Genomic DNA, 21,497 nt, shown 5'->3' with positions numbered 1-21,497 from the left:
TAGGTGCATCCAGTCCTTAACCGCTGTTCGGATCTTCAGGTCAAGGGCTTCAAGGGCCCCTGTTTTCATCTCTGAGTGGTCAGCCAGGTAGGTCAGTCGAAGAATGGTGTATGTTTTGAGGATATCGAGTTTTTGCAGAGGTTTAAGTGGGGCTCGGTCAATGCGTTCGAGCCAGACGTCTAGTTTTGCGGAAAGGTCGGTTTTTGCAAACCCAGTCCAGGGGTCGATCTGCAGGCCGAGGTATTTCTCCGATTCCCCAGGGTTAATCATGTTCAGGGGTGTGCCGTTGATGGTCCATGCAGCGCAGTTGTTGACGGTGTAAGAGTCTTTTGTGGGCTTGATGTAGAAGCCGTGGCACTTTTGTCCCTGCGTTTTGAGACCTGTGAGAACGCAAAAGGTCTCTAGTATCTTGATGTTGATGTTCATGTTCTCCCAGGAGTCGCTCAACAAGACCAGATCGTCAGCAAATGCCATGGCAGTTATCGTACGCTCTCCACGATGGAATCCTTTGCCACTCTCTTCCAGCTTGCACAACAGGGGGTCCATTGCCAGGTTGAATAGAAGGGGTGACAGCGGATCACCCTGCTTCACTCCAACCCGGATCTGGATTTTGTCTGTGTGCGTGTTCTTCTTGACGGTGACATACGTACTGATGTCCTTGTACATATTGTCCACCAGTCCGACGACGTGGGGATCCACTCTCCGTTGCTGTAAAACGTGTAAGATGTGCTGGTGGCTCACGGTGTCAAAAGCCTTAGCAATGTCCACGAATATAACACCCAGTGGTCTATGTTCATTTTTGGCAGTCCGAATTATAGTTTGCAGGAGCTTCAGGTTCTCAGAACATCCCACCTCACTGATGAAACCTCTCTGCCTTGGGTTGAGGGGGCACGCCTTAGTCATCCTCGCCGTCACGATCCTGGAGAACAGCCTCAGCAAGATGGAACCAATTGTGATGGGTCTCTAGTTGTTGATGTCCTTCAGGTGCTCCAGTTTTGTCGATTTGGGGATCAAAACAGTCCTGCGCCCCCTCACCATGTCCAGTATGTCACCAGATGTTAACCACAGGTTGAAGAGCTCAGCAGTCCGGGCATACCCGGGATCCATCTTCCTGATGTCCCCAAGGGCAATCCCATCTGGACCTGGCGCCGAGCCCTTGCTCATTTCCTGCACGTTCTTTTCAATTTCTTTGGCCATAATTAAGTCCCTGAAGGCCTTATTGTGGGCCTTCCCTTTAATTTCAAAGTCTCCAAAGACTCTCAAGTCTCACACCAAACTGTCCAGGTGTTTCCCATCTGGCCTTGAATACCGAATAAATTTCACTGGGTGATACATCACAGACAGACATTCGATGTCGTCCAAAATGATCTTCGCTAATTTCCCCATCTAGATGGAATAAACGCTGAAAGCGGAGGTAGTTACCTCTTTTGATCGCTCTGTCCTTCATCCACTTCTGAAACTGTTTTCTTGGCTGCTCCTCCTGAGTTTCCTTTTTGCTTTCCCCCGGAGTGCTGTTCTTATTTGGATCACTGATTCCAGGCAACCAAAGCAGTCCTGAGCTGTCTGATTGAGCAGTGGTCACACCTTTTGGCCTTCTAATAACTGTTCAAATGCTCTGGGGAAGTTGTTAATTGTCCCCTCTGATAAACGTTCTTTGATCCTTTTCTGATAACGAGCCTGCAGTCGCCCCGCCCTCTGCTGGCCAACGGTTTCCCAGAGACCATTATCCCTATCAAGGTGGTGTCCAGATGTCTCTATTGTTCCCTTCCCAGCAGCTGGTCCTCTCGGCTGGTGGTTCCCCCCAAGTCCATTGTTCACAGTTCCTGCCTGGGATTGATGACTTGACCCAGGTTCTGATTTCAAGTTCCCAGCTGCTCCCCCACCCACTCCATTCTTCCTGAGCAGTATTCTCCTTTTATCACTAATCTGCTTAGCTGTTTTGGTTGTTAAGTGTTCCGATATGAGCTTATTAATGTTTTTGTGACTCTTGAACTGTACCTCCAGCTTGACAAGTAGCTCTTCCTCCTCCTTTGTCCAGCATCTTTTGTGGGCTCCTCGGCTTGATGTTTCTTTCGGTTGGGAAGCATCAATCCTCTCCTGGTTTCTAACCAGTGGATGTGCCAATCTTTTGTGTTGTCCTAGGCCAATTTTAGTCATAAAATCTCTACTGCATACCTCACATATCCACTCTCCCACTGGAGGCCCCGCATCCTTCGGACCCTTGCACTTTGCCAAATGACAAACAGTACTGTGATGGTTAAAATCCTCCCTCCCACACTAGGCACACTGAAAGCACACCCTCTTCCTCCCGTGAGACCCCTTAAGGTGTTCAATCAGGGCCAACATCGAGTTGAGCCGGGTACCACAGCAAGGACATGGTGGATTTTTGTCAGGAACAGTCACCTTCACCATGTCATCCGGTGCTTGTTCACTGCGGACCTCAGGCACTGGAGGCAATGCCTCTGGTGTACCCTCTTCCCCCTTCCCACTGCCTCCCTTCTCAAGTACATTCTGATCATCGTCCTTAGGGGGACTAGGATTTAAGTCGTCCCCCTCACTCAGTTGTGGTGTAGGCTGTTCATACACCTCAGGAAACCCGTTCAACACCCCCCCATTAACAGAAACATGAACCACCCCCTGTACATGCTCTTGCAGATCTGACCTATACAGTTCTAAAGTGAAATTCACCAGCAAGCCCAATTCATTTTCTGTCAATTTGGTGGTTGTAGATGTTACAAAATCATCTCAGGAGGTCTGAGTGCCCACCAATACCCCAGTAAGTAAAACGGCCGCCCCCAGTTTCCTCCTCCGAGAAACGGATTTGGATTTGGAATAGCTGAGTCATGACTGGATTCAACATCGGGAACGGATTGGGTGCTCAGCCCACCTCCGAACCCATCGCCCCTGTCCAACCAGGGGGCCAGGTTTCAGGTAGAAAGAGAGTCATAGTTACTCCCACCGTTTACCCGCACTTCATTGAATTTCTTCACTTTGACATTCAGAGCATTGGGCAGAAATCACATCGCGTCAACACGCGCCTTGGGCCTTCGCGATGCTTTGTTTTAATTAAACAGTCGGATTCCTCTGGTCCGCACCAGTTCTAAGCCGGCTGCTAGGCACCAGCCGAGGCAGGGCACCAGCCCGGGGACCCCCTCCGGGGACCCTACCCCGCGTGAACCGCTTGGCTGACGCCGGCCATGGCCGCGCGCACGCCGGCCGCGCACCGCGGGAACCCCGCCGGCGGGAACCGATGGGGCGGCAGCGCGCAATGACGACGGCGGCGGCCACCGCTGGGGTGCTGGCCGCAGCAAGGCGGAGGGTAGGCGGGGGGGGGGGGGGGGCGGGCAGCGCCCACCGCAGCTGGGGCGATCCACAGGAAGGGTCCAGCGCACGTCCAGAGTAAACGCCACGTGCGCCCGCGCGCGCCCCAGCACCTGGGCAGGCCAGGCGGAGCGCACTCACCTGCGCGCGGTGCCTTGTCCAGCCGCGGCACGCACCCAGCCCCGCTTCGCGCCCCAGCCCGACCGACCCAGCCCTTAGAGCCAATCCTTATCCCGAAGTTACGGATCCGGCTTGCCGACTTCCCTTACCTACATTGTTCCAACATGCCAGAGGCTGTTCACCTTGGAGAACTGCTGCGGATATGGGTACAGCCTGGCGCGAGACTTACACCCTCTCCCTCGGATTTTCACGGGCCAGCGAGGGCTCACCGGACGCTGCCAGAACCGCGACGCTTTCCAAGGCGTGGGCCCCTCTCTCGGGGCGAACCCTTTCCAGGGCGCCCAGCCCTTCACAAAGAAAAAAGAACTCTCCCCGGGGCTCCTGCCGGCTTCTCCGGGATTGGTTGTGTCACAGCACTGGGCGCCTCGCGGCGCCTGTCTCCGCCACTCCGAATTCGGGGATCCGAACCCGACTCCCTTTTCTGAGGGCAATGGAGGCCATCGCCCACCCTTTCGGAACGGCGCTCAGCCTATCGCTTAGGACCGACTGACCCATGTTCAACTGCTGTTCACATGGAACCCTGCTCCACCTCGGCCTTCAAAGCTCTCGTTCGAATATTTGCTTCTACCACCAAGATCTGCACCTGCGGCGGCTCCACCCGGGCCCACGTCCCAGGCTTCGAGGCGCACCGCAGCGGCCCTCCTACTCGTCGGGGCCTAGCCCCCGCGGGCATCGCACTGCTGGTGACGGCCGGGTATGGGCCTGACGCTCCAGCGCCATCCATTTTCAGGGCTAGTTGATTTGGCAGGTGAGTTGTTACACACTCCTTAGCGGATTCCGACTTCCATGGCCACCGTCCTGCTGTCTAGATCAACCAACACCTTTTCTGGGCTCTGATGAACGTTGGCATCGGGCGCCTTAACCCGGCGTTCAGTACATCCCGCAGCGCCAGTTCTGCCTACCAAAAGTGGCCCACTGAGCACACGCATTCCACGGCGCAGCTCCACGCCAGCGAGCCGGCCCCCTTACCCATTGAAAGTTTGAGAATAGGTTGAGATCATTTCGGACCCAAGACCTCTAATCATTCGCTTTACTGGGTAAAACTGCTCATTGCCAAGTGCCAGCTATCCTGAGGGAAACTTCGGAGGGAACCAGCTACTAGATGGTTCAATTAGTCTTTCGCCCCTAGACCCGGGTCGGACGACCGATTTGCACGTCAGGACCACTACGGACCTCCACCAGAGTTTTCCTCTGGCTTTGCCCTACCCAGGCATAGTTCACCATCTTTTGGGTCCTAGCACGGATGCTCACGCTCCACTTCCCTGGCTCCAAAAGGGGGAGGTGGGCGAGACGGGCCGGTGGTGCGCCTGGGGCTGCCTGGCGTGACGTGCCCTGGGATCCCACCTCAGCCGGCGCGCGCCGTCCCTCACCTTCATTGCGCCGCGGGCTTTCGATGATGGCCCCTGACTCGCGCACGTGCTAGACTCCTTGGTCTGTGTTTCAAGACGGGTTGGGTGGGTAGCCGACATCGTCGCGGACCCCGTCAGGCCCGGCCCAGAGGCGCCATGCTGTTGGGGCGCACTGAGGACAGTCCGCCCCGGTTGACTGTGGCGCCGGGGGCCAGCGGGCTCAGCCCCTGCACCCCTGCGTGAAACGCCGCGCTGCGGGGACACCGCCCCCACCCCCCCCCACCCCCGGGAGGGTTAGGGCGGGGGAAAAGCGACGTCCCCCACCACGGCGCCGCCAACGGGGGGGGAGGAGGGCGCGGCGGCGGTCCTCGCCCTCGGCCCTGGAATTCAGCAAGACCTGCTGCCTGGGGGCTGTAACACCTGCAGCCGCTCGCGCGGCACCGGGCGACCTGCCCGCCGGAGGCCTTCTCAGCCGACCTGGAGCCGGTCACGGCACACCGCTGCGGAGGAAATGTGCCCGGCCAGGGCCGGCCGCCGGCCGAGGGGGGGTCCTTGTGCCGGCCTGTCCCCCCCCGGCTCGCCCCACGCACGGGGTTCACCCGGGGGACGGAGGGGAGGTGGAGGCGAGGATCCGCCGAACCCGCGCCGGCCGACCGCAACTCGCCGGGTTGAATCCTCCAGGCGGACTGCGCGGGCCGCACCCATTTACCTCTTAACAGTTTCATGCTCTCTTGAACTCTCTCTTCAAAGTTGTTTTCAACTTTCCCTTACGGTACTTGTTGGCTATCGGTCTCGTGCTGGTATTTAGCCTTAGATGGAATTTACCACCCGCTTTGGGCTGCATTCCCAAGCAACCCGACTCCGAGAAGCCCCGGGCCTGGCATGCCGGGGGCCGCTACCAGCCTCACACCGTCCGCGGGCTGCGGCCTCGATCACAAGGACTTGGGTCCCCCGAGAGCTCCGCTGGGGAGGGGGGGTTCTGTATGCCACATATCCCGTGCCACACCGTGGGGTGGGGATTTAGCGCTGGGCTCTTCCCTCTTCACTCACCGTTACTCAGGGAATCCTTGTTAGTTTCTTTTCCTCCGCTGACTAATATGCTTAAATTCAGCGGGTCGCCACGTCTGATCTGAGCTTGCAAGGCCAAAGCTCCGCTGCGCCGCGCGCAGGGGCGCGTGCGATGATGGCCGCCATGTCTCCCCCACCCGCTACGCTGCCCGCCCCCCCTCCTCTTCGCGCTCCTGGAGGGAGCCAGAGAGAGAGAGCGCACGTGTGCATGAGCGAGTGACGAGGAGACAGAGAGCCCCATCCCGGAGATAAGAACCAAAAAGGGAGCGCGGCAGAGACGGCCCCGCGTGGGAGGACCGGCCAGGCGGTGGCGTGCGCGACGGCCTCGGCGGGGAGAGAGAGAGGAACGACGGCGCCCCTCGGCGTGCCCCAAGATCGCGACAGAAGAGGAGGGGGCAGGCGAAGGGAGGACGGGGTCAGAACAACCATCCCCGGCGCTCTCGCCACGTGCGTGCGCTCGGAAGCATGGCACGGTACCGCCACGATTCCCACCCGCAGACAGCCGCCTGTACGGGGGGACACTGGGGGCGAGGCTGTGCCTCGCCTCCCCTTCTCGCCCTCCTCTCTCTTCCCCTCTTGGCCCTCAGCAGCACCTTTCGACGCCATGTCTCACTCTCCCTAGGCTGCTGCGCCACCGCATCCACTGCACGGTCCTGGCGAGGTTGAGCTCCACCCCAGCGGCTCACTCCGGGAGCGGGGAGCTACGGAGTGCTCCCCGAGTCTGCATTTAGGGCGGACAAAGGCCCTGTGCGGTAACAACGACGACGACGACTGCGACGACGACAACACCCGCCGGGCCGCAGTGAAGGGATCGAGGCCGCCTAGGGAAACGCTTCCCTCGCCGAACCCCTGACCGCCTTCCCTCCTGGCACTGGCGGGACGCCGCTGCTGCCACCACCATAGCTGCCGCCACCGCCGCCGCCCCCTGCGGGCAACGGGCCTGAGAGGCGACCCCAGCCGTGCCGCCGGAGTGGCCGCTGGATGGCGATTGATCGTCAAGCGACGCTCAGACAGGCGTAGCCCTGGGAGGAACCCGGGGCTGCATGTGCCTTCAAATGGTTGATGGTCAATGTGTCCTGCAATTCACATTAATTCTCACAGCTAGCTGCGTCCTTCATCGACGCACGAGCCGAGTGATCCACCACTAAGAGTTGTCTGCCTTTCGGGCACCACTCAAGCCAAGCTGCCCCCTTTTTTGTTACTCTGGCGCTGAGGACACGGGGGCGCGCGCCTGGCTTTGACCGTACGAGCACACAAAAACAGAAGGGGGAATAAAAACCAACTAGAGCAACCCATGCTCCGAAGGCCAGCCAAGAGGTGGGGGAGCCCGCGCTCCTGACCGCCTCCCCCACGAGGGGAGACGCCGACCTCACAAACGCCATCCTTCAGAGGCAGACCAGGCACCCGGGCACGGCCCGGCCCCTGCGCGGAGGGCCACGCGGCACGGGCTGGAATGCGGGTGGGCACGGCAGCCCGCCCGCATCTCACTTTCACAGGACGACACGCACAAAACACACGGCACGCGGCTGGGGGAACGTGGCCGTCAGCCCCCACACACGGCGGCTCTCGCGGAGTGCCGCTGCGCCGCTGTGCGGCTGGCTTTTCTCTTTCCCCACTGCACGGCCTTCCCCGTGCTCGAGACGGCACGCGACAACGACCGGCCCCCACTGGCGCGCCTCCCGCGAAACCGCTCCCCTGCTGGGCGGATGAGCGCCCGGCGGACGCGCTCTGCCGCCGGCCCCAGAGGCTGGGGCCACCGAGAGCCGAGCCAGCATCGCCAGTGCCCAAGGCCTGCCAGACGGCAGACCCCGTTGCCACCACTGGGGCCGCACTCCCAGGACCGCCACTGCTGCGTCGCACCGCCGGGGCCCCTTGCCTTGGGCACGCACCTGGCGGAAGGCAGCACGGCGCTGAGCCAGGGGGCAACGCCCGCTCTCCTTGTTTGCACGCGGACACCGGGCGGGGAGAAGCGCCCCCGTGGCCGCCCCCGCACGCCTTCCTGCAGCCCACATGCAGCTGGGAAGGGCAATGGAGGACGCGACAAGCAGGGCCCGGGACGGGACTGCCGCTGGGTGACGGCGGGTGCCTTCTGGCTGACTGTCCCCTCAGAGAGGGACGCCTGTCGAGCGGCGCTGCCACCGCTCGGCACGGGGTTGCCTGTGCTTGTGGGCCTCCGCCGCTGGAGGGCCCACCGAGCACTCGCCCCCCACAAGTGGGCGGGCGGTCGAGCCAGGGGACGGCCAGCGGACGACAGCGCTGCCGGTGCGTGTTTGAGGAGACAAGGCCGTCGAGGGGAGGAGAGGCACCGGACGCGCTGGACGCAGCGCCGCACGCGCCAGAGACCACGGCGGCGGTCCGAGGAGAGAGAGAGTGGGCGGGCCCCGGCAGCCATGACCCCGCGGCCGAGGAAGGGCAGAGAGTGCGCGCTCTCTGCCAGCACCGCCCGTTACGACGAGGCGAGCGGGTCGGCCCCTGCGGCCGACCGTGTGCCGCAGCCTCTCCGTCAAGGCCGGGCCGTGGAGGGTGGGGGCACGGAGCCCCTCCTTGGTGCAGTGTGGTTGACCCCTGCGGCGCGCGGTGGGACAACGACGGAGGAGCGCGGCCGGTGGCGATCGGACAACCAGCGCAGGGGACCAGTGGGAGTAGCTGCTCCCCACCCTTCAGTGGCACCCCGCTCGGCCATCGCCTGGCACACCTGCCACCACTGCCGCCGGCACGGCCGCCGGCACGGCGGGCCGCGCCGAGCCGCCCGAGTCTTTAAACCGCTGCCCTGCCCCACCGGCCCCTTTCAGCAAACCCGCAGCGTTTGACAATGACGGGGGAAAAAAACTGGGGGGACCACCAAGGCACGGAGTGCTAGGTACCTGGCCCTGGGGCAAGGGAAACGACCTGCATGGCCCTGCTGGGGTGCCTCCCCCACTGCCGCCCTCAGGAGAGCGTCCACCGGCAGGGGCGCGCCCGACACCTGCCGCCACCATCGCCACGTGCTTCTCGGGGCCCGGGGTTTCCCTCAATAGGAGCCGCCTCCTCCGAGCCCTGAAGGCGCCCCCGCCACCCGGCTCCCTCGCCCTTTCCACCTTGGTCGCCGAGGGGTGAAACAGCGATGGAAGGGAGGGGCACGCCTCCGGGAGGGGCCGTGCCAAGCACCCCTCCCTCCCAGCACCCAGGTGGCTTTCTCGCGGGCAGGCGAAGGAGAGCCGATCTCGGGAGAACTCGGGCTGCGCCAGGGCGCCCACAGGCGGCTCACTGGCGACTGGTGTTCGGTGGTGCCGGCCACAGCGGCACGAGGCTTGGGGGCCTGCGGCCGCGTGCCCGCTCTACGGCGGGGATGGACTGGCGGAAAACTGGCGCAAGGCCGTGGTGGGGGGGGGGTGGTGTGGGGGGTGGTTGGGCAAGCCGTCACGACGGCGGTGAGCATGCCATGCTTCTAGGCCCGGCTGCAACGCGTGGTGTAGCGCGGGGAGAGCCTCGCCCGGGCTCACGTTGGCAGTGCCGTGTGCCTCCAGTCTCTCTCTCTGGGGCTGCGACGTGCGGCCCCCGGTGCCGACCAGGGCCGCCGGCTGGGGGCCGAGCATGCAAACGAAGCAGGCATGCGAGTGACGCCCGTGCGACGGACAGCCCGACACGATGCGGCAGGCGCCAAGCCCCACCGGTAATGATCCTTCCGCAGGTTCACCTACAGAAAAATTGTTACGAATTTTACTTCCTCTAGATAGTCAAGTTCGACCGTCTTCTCGACACTCCTGCAAGGCCGTGGCCACATTGCCAGGGCCGATCCAAGGACCTCACTAAACCATCCAATCGGTAATAGCAACGGGCAGTGTGTACAAAGGGCAGGGACTTAATCAACATGAGCTTATGACCCGCACTTACTGGGAATTCCTCGTTCACGAGGAAGAATTGCAATCCCCGATCCCCATCACCAATGGGCTTCAACGGGTTACCCGCGCCTGCCGGCAGAGGGTAGGCACAAGATGAGCCAGCCAGTGTAGCGCGCATGCGGCCCCAGACATCTAAGGGCATCACAGACCTGTTATTGCTCAATCTCAAGTGGCTGAACACCGCTTGTCCCCCTAAGAAGTTGGACGCCAACCACTCCGGGGTCGCGTAACTAGTTAGCATGCCAGAGTCTCGTTCCTTATCAGAATTAACCAGACAAATCGCTCCACCAACTAAGAACAGCCATGCACCACCACCCACGGAATGAAGAAAGAGCTCTCAATCTGTCAATCCTGTCCGTGTCCGGGCCAGGTGAGGTTTCCCGTGTTGAGTCAAATTAAGCCACAGGCTCCACTCCTGGTGGTGCCCTTCCGTCAATTCCTTTAAGTTTCAGCTTTGCAACCATACTCCCCCCAGAACCCAAAGACTTGGGTTTCCCGGGAGCTGCCCGGCGGGTCATGGGAATAACGCCGCCAGATTGCCAGTCGGCATCGTTTATGGTCGGAACTACGATGGTATCTGATCGTTTTCGAACCTCTGACTTTGGTTCTTGATTAATGAAAACATTCTTGGCAAATGCTTTCGCTCTAGGCCATCTTGCGCCGGTCCAAGAATTTCACCTCTAGCGGCACAATACCAATGCCCCTGGCCGTCCCTCTTAATCATGGCCCCGTTTCCAAAAACCATCAAAATAGAACCGGAGTCCTATACCATTATTCCTAGCTGCAGTATGCCGGCAGCCAGCCTGCTTTGAACACTCTAATTTTCTCAAAGTAAACGCTTCGGGCCCCGCGGGACACTCAGCTAAGAGCATCGAGGGGGCGCCGAGAGGCAGGGGCTGGGACAGGCAGTGGCTCGCCTCGCGGCGGACCGCCAGCTCGATCCCAAGATCCAACTACGAGCTTTTTAACTGCAGCAACTTTAAGGTACGCTATTGGAGCTGGAATTACTGTGGCTGCTGGCACCAGACTTGCCCTACAATGGATCCTCGCTCAAGGATTTAAAGTGCGCTCATTCTAATTACAGGGCCTCGAAAGAGTCCTGTATTGTTATTTTTCGTCACTACCTCCCCGGGTCGGGAGTGGGTAATTTGCGCGCCTGCTGCCTTCCTTGGATGTCGTAGCCGTTTCTCAGGCTCCCTCTCCGGAATCGAACCCTGATTCCCCATCACCCGTGGTCACCATGGTAGGCACAGACAGTACCATCGAAAGTTGATAGGGCAGACATTTGAATGGGTCGTCGCCACCGCAGAGGCATGCGATTGGCTCGAGGCTATCTATAGTAACCACAGCTGCCAGGCGGGCCCGGGTTGGTTTTGGTCTGATAAATGCACGCATCCCTGGAGGTCGGCGCTCGTCGGCATGTATTAGCTCTAGAATTACCACAGTTATCCAAGGAGCGGGAGAGGAGCGACCAAAGGAACCATAACTGATTTAATGAGCCATTCACAGTTTCACTGTACCTCCCGTGTGTACTTAGACATGCATGGCTTAAGCTTTGAGACAAGCATATGCTACTGGCAGGATCAACCAGGTAGCCGCCAACCACAGCGGCGCCGCGAAGCGTCGCACGAGTGCCCGGACGGAGCGCCTGGACACGCCTGGCCCGCCAGCGAACTCACCCTGCGCCAAATCCCGACTGCCCTGGGCTCCTTTTACCACTCCGACCCCCGGGAGCAGCATCGCGGAAAAAGACACGGCGGTGGGCGGCGGCGTGGCGGTGATGGGCGGCGGCGGCAAGGACGGCGGCCGGCTGCATCTCGGCCCAGCGTCGCCTGGGATGGGAAACAGCGCCACGCGCGAGGGACGCCCCTCGTCGACAGCCAACCCCGGTGGCCAGCCCTTCCCGCGACGCCGCGGGCAAGGAGCCGGGACCGCTGCACAGCTTTTTGCCACTCAGATGGAGCGCAAGGCTTTGTCTCTCTATCTCTCTCTCTCTCGCGTGCTTTTTTTCCCGGGGACCACGCCCCGGTTCGAGACTCGGCCTCGTGCTCGAAATGACATGCGCGGCACACAGAATGGGGCTCGGCTGGGGCTGATCCACCCCCCCACCAAACCCGAGAAAAACCCACCCGCCAAAAGGTCGCGGGCGAGGTTGGGCCGAGCGGGGCACCGCTCACAGGGAGCGAACCTCGTCCCCGCATGTCCCCCCACTGGGCCGCACAGAAAGCACCAGATGTGCTAGAGGAGGCAGCGACCCGACAAGGTGGGTGCAGTCCAGACACTGAGGCCCCTTTTCAGCCGGGGAGGCTCGCTCTGCAGCAGGCAGCAGAACAGCAAAGGAGTGCGTGGACCGGGCTCTGTTCCACCCGCGTCCACACCGCATCGGGTTCAGACAATTTCGCCCTCTCTCTTTTCTCTCTTGCCTCTCTCCCTTCTCGCAGCTCAGCTCCAGCCGCACCGCCGCCCGGCGCTGCTCATGGCCGGCACCCACACGGGCGCTACCTGGACCGGGGCCAGCACCGGCACCTCACGTGGTTTTTTAAGGACACCTGAAAGCTCACAGGGCCACGCGGCCATCACACAGCTTGGGATGGTAAAGACGCCCTTCCCCAGGCCATCCAGAGGGGCGACACCTTGCCTGTGATGGGAAGCGAATTGGAAAGGAGACCACCCTGCCCGAGCACCGGACCCCCCCACCATGGCTTCCCCGTGACAGAGAAGCCTCAGAAGGAGAGCCGGCCCGCCGGGGGCCCTCTCCGACGCCACCGAAAAAGCCACATCGATCAGGCGCGGCTCCGGGAATGAGCTGCGCCAACGGCGACAAGGGCCCCACGGCCACGGTCCTGGGAAAACGGCAACGGCCGCCCAGCCCACCTGCGGGTCGGATCGCTCGCGGCAGCAAAGGAGTGTGGGGAGTGCTGTCACCCACCCGCAGCCAACAACGGCTCCCCTTTTGGCTAGGCAATGGCGGGGCTGGACCGGCACCCGCCGGGCCGGGGGGGGACTTGGTGGCCCCTTCCACTTACCGGCCTGGGGAACCTGGCCAGCTTTGCAAGATAAAGTTCTACTGACCTGGCGCCGTGGGCCACTGGCTTTCACCCAGCCTAGCGGCGGTTGGCTTTCCCTTCTGGAAAAAAAAGCCGGGGGACGGCACGACAAAAAAGGCACACGGAGGTGCGTTCGCAACAACCCGTGATAGCCACGGGGGCCGCAGGGCCGGGGGCCCAGGGTGGGGGCCATGGGGCGCGCCTCACTACCTCCCCACGACGGACCCACCGGCATCCCACTCGCGCCTTTGTCGCAACGCTTCTCGGTGCCGTGGCTTTGGGCCGCGAGAGAAAAATAAAGAGGCCCGTGGAGGCCTGGCGGGTGCCCCCCCAACTCCACCCCCCTCAACAAAAAGCAACGGACCCGGCGCGGCAAATCCGGCCCCACCTGGCAGAAGCGGCTCAGTCGATCCGGCCATGACCGAGGTAGGCGAGGCGCCGCCACCTTGCCCAGGACCAGTCCGGGGGGCTCTCGGTCGGGTGCCAGGCCCGCTAAAAAAAAAAAAAAAAGGGCCAAAAAATTCTGCCCGCCACAACGCAGGTCCCCGGCTTAAGGCCAAGGAAGGGCGACGGCTTCAGGAACGCGGGCTGGGGACCGCCGCCGCCACTGAGGCGGACGCACGGGCCCAAAACAACAGCAAATGATTCTGGAGCAGAGGCATTGCTTGGAGAAAACTCTCCCCTGCTTTGTCTGGGCAATCCTTAACCAGTGTGGTACATGGCTCTTGCTGCCAATTTCTTGCTCAACAGTGGGATAGATGAATCTGATTCGTGCTAACAATTGTAACTATATTTTAAATATTTTAGAAAATATTTGTTAAAAAGTAAGAGAGGAAAAGGATATGGAATTAGTCACACAAAACAGATGTTTTCAGATGTTCATGAGAAAACAGGATGCAGGATGTAGTTTGAGATAAGTAACATCCCAAAAGGCAATAGGCCTCAGGATAATTAAAGAATCGGCTTTGACATGGACAAAATTGGGATGATTCCAGGTATCTATGAAATAATAAGGCTTCTTTTTGGAATATAATGCTGGCTTCTTGTGGTGGTTTGACAGGAAATGTGTTTTTTGGGATGCTGTGTTTTGGGCCAATGGATATTCAGGCTTTAATATTGGCATTTAACCTCGCCATTGGGACATTGGACACGCCTCTGAGAACACGGGGTTAAAAGCAGAGGTCTCCCTTGGGAGGGTCCTTTTGGGTTTCTGGCGGGAAAGAGTTCGGGTCTCTCCCCTGGCCCAGCTGCTGGCTGGGCAGGGGGAGGGGAAAAGCCATGTGGCCGGGAGAGGTAGGCCTGAGCCCGGGGGTGGAAGGGTGGAAGAGAGAGAGAGAGAGAGGGAGACACCAGGATCCATCAGGCAGCCACCCCTGAGAGACACAGAGAGAGAGAGAGAGAGAGAGCCGCTGCCTGAGACTGTAACCTTGAAACTTGATAAACATGGGCCTGTGCCGGCAGCACGGCTGGGAAGGAGAAGAAGGGGGGGCTGCACCGGCTGCTTGTAGGAGCTTTTAACCCCTTCTCGGAGAATGAGAACTTTACAGATCATTGACCTCTCCTAGAAGACAGAGTGGAAGATGAGGAAGGAATGTGCAAGTGTGAGAGAGGTCTGGGCGAGTGAGAAATAGTGGAAGAATAGAGAAGAATCTTAGTGGGAAGAGATGATGGAGTGGCTTTTGCTGGACTCTTTTTGTACTGCCATGGACAGAACCATGTTCCTTGTGACACAGAGACTGCATTCTAGGGGGAGGCAATGGCCACAGAACCAAGAGGGTTCAGTGTTGGTGCCCCTCGGCCCCAGGGGGTGGAAAAATATGGGGGGGACAGGTGTCACAAAGCAGAGATTGTGGGGACAGGTGTCCCAAAGGAGAGACTGTGCCTTTTTTGGATCAGGACAAAGCATCCTTAAAAAAGACAACCCTAGAAGCAGCTCTGGTCCATGTTCAGTGGTGAGAGCACTGGACATGAAAGGAAGAGGTCACAATGGCAGATGGACTCTGGGCGGTGCCACGAGTGACACAGAAACACACGAGGCTTCAGCTGTGTTTCCAGGGGAAGCCCATGGTACAAGAAGGACTCCTCTCCTCTTGATGAACTGAGGATTGATTGTCTGAAGGGTGGTGCTGGACCAAGAGTTGGTGATTTGGGGAATAGATGTATTGTATTGGAAATTTGGTGGGGGGTGGAGGAAATGTATTTGTAAGGTTTTCATTTTCCTGTCTGTGTTCCTTTTTATATATAGTTGTAGTGTAGTTAATAAAGACTACACCATGGATCCTGCACACAAACACGTCTTCCGTACCGCACCGGCCAATAGCCTGGCATCCTGAGCCAAGGGTTTAAGAGGTATCCGAACACCAGGTATGGAACTTGGGGAAACAGACACTCTTACAGCCTGCGTGTCCTGCAGGGAGCATCTGCAGCTTCTTCAACAGGCCTAGCAAAAAGCCTGCGCAGCAAGAGGCAGTGTGCGCTCAACAGGCTTTGTGCCATCCCACAGCACCAACTTCTCCCATCTCACACAAGAACCGGCACCTCTGCTTTCAAACAGCCAAGGCACACCATATGCAACAAAAGCCAGAGGCACTGGCATGAGGGGCAGGATAGCCTTCCTGCTCCTCACAGCCTGCTTGGCAGGCTGACTCTCTTCCACCTAGGCATTGCACCCTTTCCCACAGGACTGACCTACGCTGTCTTCCTATTCCATTTCCAGCTCCTGGCACCTACACCTTGCCCAGGATTCTGGGACTCAACACAGCATACACTCCTGCTGAACCGTGCTACTCCATGAAGGGGAAGAGCCAATACCAGAGCTGTTTTCAAGAGGTGGCAAAGGTGAGCTGTGCTTGTGTTCTCTGACAGCAGCAGCAGCAGCAGCAGCTCAGCTGCTCTGCTCAGGGCACAAGAGCCCCAGTGCCTGCCCTTTCCCCACATAACACAGGCTTCCCTGCACCTGCAGCAAAGCACAAGAAGCCACAGGGCCTCTGGCTCTTCTACTACCAGGAACAGCCACACCTGAACCCCCCCATTTTTCCACCCCACAGCTTTGACACAGTACAGCTGTGCAAGTGTGAGAGAGGTCTGGGCAAGCGAGAGATAGTGGAAGAATAGAGAAAAATCTTAGTGGGAAGAGATGATGGAGTGGCTTTTGCTGGACTCTTTTTGTACAGCCATGGACAGAACCCTGTTCCTTGTGATACAGAGACTGCATCTACGGGGAGGCAATGCCTCAGAACCAAGAGGGTTCAGTGTTGGTACCCCTTGGCCCCAGGGGGTGGAAAAATATGGGTGGGACAGGTGTCCCAAAGGTGAGACTGTGCTCTTTTTGGAACGGGACAGAGCATCCTTAAAAAGACGACCCTAGAAGCAGCTCTGGTCCATGTTCAGTGGTGAGAGCACTGGACATGAAAGGAAGAGGTCACGACGGCAGATGGACTCCGGGCGGTGCCACGAGTGACACGGAAACACATGAGGCTTCAGCCCATAAGCCATTTTAGTCTCTGTCTCTCCAAGTTGGTTCATACCAGCCTATTTTAAATCAGGGCTATAATACTTTTATAGGATTGAGAGAGGTCCATGAAATGCACACCAGTGATTCCTCTTGTGGAATGTCATGGCCCTGCCATAAAGCCTCTTTTCACTTTTTTTTTTCTCTCATTAGCTCAACTGCAAACACACATTTACTTGCAAACTTACACAAGATAAGCAAAAAAAAAAAACGATTGATGGGCCTTTGGGAACTCCTTGCTGATCTTTCTGCTTCTTCAGCTGAGCAAGGCTCTGATCCAGGCAAAGAGATTGCACTTAGTGCTACACAACCATTTGGCTGGAACTCTGCTGATTTCTAGGAACAGCTGGAGGCCTCTATCTCCCCAGGGTGTTTTGGGGAGCTGAGCCAAGCTTTGCTGGCTTTTGGCTGCAAATACCATTGCCCTTGCTTTCTTCTATCCACAAGTACCATGGCTGGGCAAAAACTGCCACGTGGGCCATCTTCCAAAGGCACTTTGGTCTGCAGTTTGTGAGCGAACGAGAGCCTCATCCACTTCCAAACCACAGGAAAAAAATCATGAAAGACAGCTTCCCATCCTTAACAAACAACTGACAATTCACAAGTGGATCTAGAGCTTCTTTACAGAATGAAAGGGAAGGCAATCTTCCAATGCAGTGGTGCTTTCTGGAGTTTTTCTTCTGACTCCCACTCACAGCTGGCACTGGAAAAAGTCATGTCTCTGCAAATGTGCATGTCTTCTGTCTGCCATCAATTGTTTTGCTGCAACAATCAGAACAGGCATCAGGCTCAGCTGATGCTAGGAACAGGAGTTGCCCTAAGGAGAAAGAAGAAAGGAACTTTTACCTCCCAAACCCATCTGGCCAGAGGCTCAAGCAGGATTCCTCTGGTTCCCAGAAATACAAAGAAACAGGGCTGAGAAGGCCCTCTGCAGCTATGTGTTCATGCCCAAGACTTTGCTTGAGGCCATTTGGCTTTTGCCTTTTTTTTCTTTTCTATCTTTTCTGTATTCTTGGCACATCTATTTAGAGCTCTGTAGACTACTCTATTTGTGACTACTTTTCCCAGTCCTTTTCCATGGCCTTTGCCTAAGCAGAAAGACAAACTCCCAGAGCTCCAAGCACTGGGGGGTAGAAGGCCCCAGTGTTATCTTGGTTCTTCCTGGGACAGACTCCTCCGGGGAGCTGGTGGACTCACCATCCCTGCAAGCCTTTGAGAGAAGACTGCATGTGGCACTCGGTGCCGTGCCTTAGTTGAGGTGTTAGGGCATGGGTTGGATTCGATGTGATTCTGTGCCTGAGTGAGCTTTTCTGCAGCCCTGGAAAGGGCTGCGGGGGCCCTTGGCCAAGGACGAGGATCAGGGCTCATGGAAAAGAAGCAAAGGGCTCAAGGCGAAGGCCGAGAGGGCAGAGCTGCACCAGCGCGGCCCAGAGCGAGCCTCATGTCCTCCTCCTTAACCTGCACCCTCTGCGGCGCCAGCAGCTCCTCTTGCTGCGGGGCTCCAGGGCGTGCTGGGGGCCGGGCCCCTCGTCTTCGGCAAGCGACGGAGCCTCGGAGGCGAGCGGCTGCTCCTGAGAAGCAAATGTTGTGCTGGGATTCTCATGAGTGGATCCGTGAAGTTCATTGCTGGGAAACAGGAAGTAAGGCCAGGGTAGCAGAGCAGCTGGGAGCTTTGCACTCCCTGCAAAGGGCTGCTCTATGATATGGGAACACCACGTTCCAGGATGGGCCAGAAGGGTCAATGTGCTCAAGGTGCTGCAGGTGAGGTTTGGGTTCCCTTAGAGAATAGTCAGGGGTGGTGAGCACTGGAAGATCCAGCTGCAGTCCCCATCCATGTCCCTTTCAGTGCTGCCTTTAGGGTGTCTGCAGCCTGGATCCAGAGCGCCCTGGGGGGCTCCTGCCTCTGCCTTTGCACTCAGGGTGAGGATGCCCAGGAGCTGCTGAGGCCGGCAGTGGGGACCAGGGCTGGGGCTTGTGGCCTGGCAGGTGCGGCTCTGGGGGCTGTGACACGCCAGGGCACGGGTCACTGTCACTGCCCTCCGGAGCCTTGGCTAGCTCTGTGATGCTCCAGGGACAATGGCAAGAGAGGGGAACTGGCTGGGTTAGGTTTTTGCCTGTGCCAGAACCTCTAGGCCAGCTGCCTAGCAGTAGAAACCCCCGGAGGACCGAGTGAAGGAAGCAGAGGAGGCTCTTCTGTGGTGCAAAATGCAGCGAATTCATTTGGAGAGGCGGTGGAAGGCACTTAAGAGAACACCCCCAACAAAAAACAGAAGTTAAAAGAAGCCCCAGAACCCCTGTGCATGGGTTTTTAAAATCTTTCAAAATGGGGGGTGGACACCATATAGTAACCAATAAGCGACCCTCGGGGTGTGGTTTTGAGGGCTACAACAAATCAGAACAAGGGGAGGAGAGAGGGTTGGGACAGGGATTGGAGCTTGGGGTGAGGGACAGGGAACTTTCTGGAACAAAGGGTAGGGTTTGGGCTGATGGATGGGCCAAAGGGGCCGGGTTGTCTTGACAGACAGGGAAAAATCTGGTCAGGAGGGAGGGGATTCCTTGAGGGACACTTGGGTAGGAGGGCATAACACAGGGGAGAAACTGACTGTAATAACTCGGGGAACACTTGAACACACCACAAGCTAACAGAACATTTGGCTCAGAAACTCACACACCTCAACACAGACATTCAGGCTTTCAGCAGCCGAGAGGTGGCACTGTCAGAACCCGCGGCAGCTGCTGAAAGCCATCTCTCTCCTTCAGGCTCTTGCTGGGTGGGAAGGGGCTGCGAGCTGTGGGGGCTGCACTCCCCCTGTGCTGGGAGAATGATCTGCACCAGGGGAGAGCAGAAAGCTGCCACGGTGAGCAGAACATGCTCAGAGCATGACAGTTCAGAGAATGGCACTGCCCCTGAGGGGCAAAAGCTTGAAAGCATATAATTCTGTGCAGGACCATTGCACAAATTTTCTCTTCAAGAACATGCCCATTTTTGTATTCTGTAGATGAATACTCTGAGTTTTATAGAATACATGGGGTTTTTTCTTAAGGGTTTTGGGAGAACTCTCAAGTTTATTTCTATCTGCATTTTACATCCAGCATGTGTACAGGTTTTTAAAATTTTTCTTTTGTAAATACTTAGGGAAAAAAAATACCCAAGCATTTTTTAATCCTTTGGAATATTGTGATTAATATTTTTAGAAAGAAAACCTTGTTGAACATGGTTCAAATGTGAAAACACAGAGAGAAGAAAAATAGCATAAAAGTCTTTTTTAAAAGGGTGTATAATGAGGACTGCAGAACTGAGTTATTCCTCCAAGGGCAAATTCTTCAAGAACGGCCAAGATATTTCCTTAAATGAAGGGAAATATGACCTGAAGCCATACAAAGTACAGCCAAAGCAAATGAAAACCCTTTGGAAAAGAGGGAATTTTGCCCGCGACATCAATCTGTTGGGATAACTGAGGGATGCCCATCATCCTTGCACTGTATTCCTTGATATTTGTAGTGTGTTTTCTCCCAGTTTCTGTGAAGTGAATAAGAAGCTGCAGTTGTTTACCATTAATTTAAGCTCTTAAGGCAATTACCAAGCACCAAAAATGTTTTTTTGTAGCTGAGCAGAATTGAGTTTCCCAAATCTTCTACAAAGCAGAAGGGAACCACGCAGTTACTTGTGCTAATGTTAATGAAGGGTTTCATGAAAGCAGGTGAATGAGACCATTGCATTATAAAACTTCCACATTCAAGAAAACAGGAGGGCACTTGGAATAAAGCATATGAGGCTAGATTAACATCAGAACAGGATAAAAGAAAATTACTTGGCAGGAAGTGATGTAGGGGAAAAAAAGCCATTTCTGATGCAAGTGCATGCATTTGTAAGCTAAAAGAGAAAAAGAAGGGCAGAGATAATAAGGAACAAAGATTTTAAAATTGCACTGTGCAGAAGAGACACATGAACTACCAGTGTGAACACAGCTGAGAGATTCAGCTTGGAGATGGATTAGAGTGGAATCCATTCACCGAAGGTCTCTGGTGCACACGAGTGCAAAGACTGAGGAAAAAAGGAGAAAAGTTTCATTTCTGAAAGCCATTTAGATTCCTGGAAGCATTGTCTAGAGATCTAAAATCTAAAGCCTCAGAGAATCTGAACCTAAAACATCCCCAAACATCTCAGGCGAGAACCCCTGAGTAGTGGCTCCGTCTGCTGTGTGGTGATGCAGGCGAGAGCAGGACTGCGAAGTGCTGAGGCAAAGGAAGGAAGGAGTGGACACGCGTTTGGATGCCAAGGCGCTGTATTTGACCCAGGCGGGGCCAGTGACGGTGTCAGGTAAGAACCGTTAGGGAGGCACCTATAAAGGGGAAAGGCGTAACGGACGGGGACACGAGGGACCAACGAACAGAACCGGGGCGGGGCACGAGGGACACAACTGAACCAATAGGAAGGGCCTGGGGGCGGGAAAAGGCTCAGGGGACAAATCATATGTTAGATGAGGGATGATTGACATAGAAGATTCTCGACCTGAGAGGGGACAGTTACAATGATTGACAGGTAACAGGTGGAAGGAATGAACCATTACAAGGGAGAACATGGGGGGAACTGAGGGTCAAACCAAATTCTTAACTTATAAATTAACCAACTTTACAATAAACCCATAAATATAAAACAAACAATGCTACACACAGTACATATGTACTGTTCTGCTGCTGTTTTAATTTTCTACCACATCCATAGGTTTATGATGGTTAAGAGAAGGGTTAATTTTTTTAAAATTAGAACTGGTTTGCTGAGGAAGCTAAAATCTAAGGAGCTGTTGGTGGTTCCAGATTTGTCCATCACAAGAAGCCATCTGACTCATGATGTTCTCTTTCTTTCTCTATTTTGGTGATGATTTCAGTAACAACTTTGATACCGGATTTGAGTGTCCATCAGGCTCTGTGAGATGCATTTTGGACTCCTGCCACTAGCCATTCTATATCAGGCTGGTATGGCATTTGCTTTAGAACGTTAGCGTCCCGTCCAATTTGGAATTTGGGCGCTTGGTGATACCCATCATGTGCATTCTGCAGCATCTCTAGAGAAGTTCTTGTGTGGTGCAGCTGAAGTTGCATCCACTTTTGGTTGTGAAATTACAAATAGAGAAGTTAG

At 56.8% G+C, this 21,497-nt stretch overlaps 1 non-coding gene and 1 pseudogene across 1 annotated transcript; both read right to left on the bottom strand.

The window, feature by feature from the left end:
* The window catches only part of LOC143694587 (28S ribosomal RNA), an 8,350-nt pseudogene extending 2,362 nt beyond the window's left edge, over positions 1 to 5,988 (bottom strand).
* Positions 5,989 to 6,918: 930 nt separating this feature from the next.
* On the bottom strand, positions 6,919 to 7,071 carry LOC129131551 (5.8S ribosomal RNA). The gene has a single exon (XR_013183158.1). It is a non-coding gene; the product is annotated as a 5.8S ribosomal RNA (ribosomal RNA).
* Between the last annotated feature and the right edge of the window lie 14,426 nt (positions 7,072 to 21,497).

The sequence above is a fragment of the Agelaius phoeniceus genome, chromosome 7 (assembly GCF_051311805.1).
Source record: "Agelaius phoeniceus isolate bAgePho1 chromosome 7, bAgePho1.hap1, whole genome shotgun sequence".
Taxonomy (NCBI): Eukaryota; Metazoa; Chordata; class Aves; order Passeriformes; family Icteridae; genus Agelaius; species Agelaius phoeniceus.
This window is presented reverse-complemented; position numbering and strand designations above follow the sequence as displayed.